Below are 4,105 nucleotides of genomic sequence, written 5' to 3'. Positions count from 1 at the left end.
CCATTTGGTTGTGTATATATTAAAGATAGGTGGGAAGTTACAAGTCAGCTAAATGAGAGTATTCAGACATCCCATCCTGAGCTTGGGAGCAAAGCATTTAGTGAGTATTTGGGATCTTGTTATCCACTTTGATATTTGGTCTGCATTGGAAGCTGATGAAAATCCATTGGATAAAGTGATAGAAGAGAAGTTGGGATTTAGGTCAGTGAGCAGAGAATTTCAAGAGCTGGAAGTAGGACACAACAGAGAATTGCAGAGATGTATTCTGTGAGGTGCTTTGGGACATCTCAATGATGCGATAAGGCGCTATACGACTCTTCGTGGATCACTGCTGTGCGCAATTGGTTGCTGTGTTTCGCCCACAAAATATACAGTCAATTCACTTTATATTCTGCGAAGCGCTTTGAGACGTCTCAGTGGTGTGATAAGGTGCTATATCAAATGCAAAAATTATATATCAAATGCAAGGATTATTATTATATCACTAATGCAGTTGGTGCTGTGCATCTGGATGAGGTTAAGAGAGGAAACGATTAAGGCCCTACCATGGAAGCTTTCAGCTGCAGAGTGATCTCATTACAGGTTTTATGGTTAGACTAACCTTCCTCACCTCCAATTGTGATCTGCCCATGCCCTCTCCCTAGGAGAAAAATAACAGCAGAATGTTTCATAAAATGGTTTCTTTTATTGCATTTTGTGACAATAGTTCTAAGGAGAAAAAAAGTTGATATCAAGTAATAAATGATCACTATTCAAGTTGTGGACAGCAAACAAAATAACACCCAACGAGTACAGAAATTCTGTAGTGAATTACACGCAAATACAAAGCAATGTTTAACCATTTTAGTTTAATATGTTTTGCATTAGCATAAAATTAAATGCTAACTACAGAGAACTGCAGGTCTTATGAACAATGATCCAGTTGCCTGCAAATGCATTCACAGCAAACGTTAGGAAATTGCTATTACACTCGACATCACCTAGCTTCACAAATCCACAAGGAAAAAAAATTAAGCAATACAATAGTAGAGGAGTTCTCATTAAAATGACTAATCACACTATTAACACTCATGTAATATATTCCATGTCTGCATATTAGTGTTCATGCTCTTTTCTTGGTGCTGTATTGAGTATTTTAATTCAGTTGCTTTCAGGATTTGATATTCTTTTGGATCTCCACATAATGATGCATTTTGACAAGCGTTGTTGATGGTACACAATATTAGGTGAAAATACTTAGTGGCTCTCAATGTGATGGTTAGACTTTCCAGTTAAACTAGTTGGTAATACAAAATAAATGTTAATAACATAGCATAATTACTCACTTATTTTTAAAAAAATGTTCCCCTGGCTTGATTTGCCTGCTTCCAATTTTAAAATATAGAATTCTCTAAAGCAGTATTTAAAATAAGTATCAATCAATGACACATGAATGAATTAATAATGCATCTTTACAGCCACCATAGTTCTGATAAAAGGATTCTTGACAATACCAAATTTTCTGTACCTGTCAACCATCTGATTTTTAGATAACCAGCACTATGCATCTAAACAAATCCCATCAGTTTAGAGAACCTAACTGCATCAATATTTTTTCCGAGGCTGATTTGGTCAACTGAAGTAACATAGCCAAAAATTATTAGCAAGTTATCTTTTTCCCACTTTCCCGGAAATATGCAGTGAATGCAATACATTCAAAGAGTGTATTTATCTCCCCCACCTCTCCCCATGGTCTAAAAGTGATAAAATTGAAGAGAAGTTGTGATCGATATTGACCTAGGTGATGGCAGTTTAGAAGCTGTTAGTTATTATGTAAACCCACCATTTTATATATGGAAAATAGAATATTGTCACTTTTGACAGCACATTTTGCAAAGGCTGGATTTACAACAAAATCCATAGAAAGGATGATTTAAATTTTTTTTAACATCTTGGTCGATATCTTTATTAGGAAATATGGTCAACCCGGTCAAAGTCAGGAACAATTTAATGTATTTATGAAAATCTGTATTTTTTTTAAAAAAAGTGGCATTTGACAATGAAATGTTACTTTTTCCTCCAACTAAAATAAAGGCAGAATGCCTTCTACAAAACCATGGCTGAATAGATTATTGATAATGCTCATCTGTGTTCTTCACTAAATCACTGTTTTTACAGTTAAGTCAAATAGGAATCTGCTCCATTGAATTTAAACATCGAATGACATCAACAATTGATGCTGAACACTACTCATTGAAGATTAAAATACACATTTACTAATCATGCTTCTATAAGTGCAAATGACAAGAGTCCTTTATGATTTAGGCTACTGGCTAACTAGACATTGTGCAAAGGTTTTTTTTGTGGTATAAGTAGTTCAACATCATCACGAATTCATGCAGGTTCTACCAGAGCATGTTATATACGGAAGCCCTCGCAGTGTGATATTTCAGAATCACTAATTCCAGTGAATTGGATTCTTCCCTAACTGGTGGTTAGACTGACAAAGACGTGTTTACCCATCATCTGTGTTGCATTTCATTTGCAACAGCTAACCAGAATAAAGAAACCTGGTTTAGATTTTGATACTTCTATACCAACATGTTTAGTACCTTAGTTTGAATTCAGTAGTGGCAACAATTGTATGAATATAATACGTACGCTATTATACTGTATTATATATTTAGTTTCCCCAGTTTCTCTTCCATGCGATGCTCCTTACCACAAGTTCTCATTTAACCAAGCAGATAGGATGTGAACTCCCCCATGCTTAGCATTGATCAGCTCACAAGCTTCAAATCAAAGTTTCTTTTCCCCATTTAAGGTCAAATGCCAATTGTGATTGAGAGAGCAGACAACAAATATATCTTAAGCGTGTGCTATCAAAATCTCCACGAGAAGGAGCACAGACACAGCATGGTTGTGAATGAGTAGATAAATTCTCTCCTCCTTCCCAGATTAAAGGACCCATCACCTCCCTCTGTTACTCACCATTAGCAGAGCAGTATGACTGAGTTTGGTAACTCGGTAACAAGCCAGAGCCTTTAGGTGATGTTGTGGAGTCCTGTCGCTCTGGTTAGAGCACTCGCCTCTCAAGCGAGAGACCTGGGTTTCGATTCCCAAGCAGGGCAAAACCTTGGGTAAGTGTTTCCTAACTCCACACGCCTAATAGTAATCCCTCAAGAAGCAAAACACAGTAATAAATTGGTCACTTCAATCCACGACTGTTTGTGGGATGCTGCTGTGCTCAATTGGGTGCTGCTTTTCGCCCACAAATATACAGTCACTTTACAGTATATTCTGTGAAGCGCTTTGAGACGTCTAGAAGACGTGAAAAGCGCTATATCAAATGTAAGGATTATTATTATTAATAGCATGCAAGAAATAACGTTACCCAACATTTGGTGCTACCCGGCTAACTAATTTTCTGTGTGGCAATCAATAGCTCACTGGTTATAACTTGCAACTGGTGTATGTTAAATCAGAATCAGCAGCCTGTTCCTAGTTATTAGGTTCCCCACCCAGAAATTTCCCTGTGCAATTGTTTAGAGTGGATTTGAGAGCACGTACTTGTAGCTATGATTCAGTGCAACTGCTGACACTTCTACTCCAACTGGTGAACTCAAGAGTTTAATGGGCTATAGTGTGAATTGAAGAATGGGGGCAATGCATGTCCAGATTTTGTACTGGCCCTTGTGGCTGGTGTTGAGTCATTGCTGATGGACTGGTGATGTGATACCTGAACCAGGCTGGTCTGTAATGGAATACAGACTGACCAGCCAGCAATGGCTCAGAAATCGAATAAGGAGATAGACCATTTAGACATTATTTGATGCCTCTCTTTGTGTTTGAGAGTTTGTGCGTGATAGTAGTTGGGGGAGAGAACGGGACATGGGTATTAATTCATTTATAGCATAGACCAAGATTCTGGACTCATCTAAGGAATGGTTTGATCGTGTAATGAGGCGATATGGTACATCCATACCACTGCAATAATTCTCACCATTAGCAAGTTGTTTAGATGAAGCTATCAATCTAAACAATTTAACAGCTATTCTTAACCATTCTAAAACTTTGCTTTTTTTTATTTTAAAGAGTCAATCCTATAATAATGATTCTCATAAAA

The sequence above is a fragment of the Callorhinchus milii genome, unplaced genomic scaffold (genome assembly GCF_018977255.1).
Source record: "Callorhinchus milii isolate IMCB2004 unplaced genomic scaffold, IMCB_Cmil_1.0 Scaffold18, whole genome shotgun sequence".
Classification (NCBI taxonomy): domain Eukaryota; kingdom Metazoa; phylum Chordata; class Chondrichthyes; order Chimaeriformes; family Callorhinchidae; genus Callorhinchus; species Callorhinchus milii.
The sequence above is the reverse complement of the archived record's forward strand: the minus strand, read 5'-3'. Positions refer to the sequence as shown.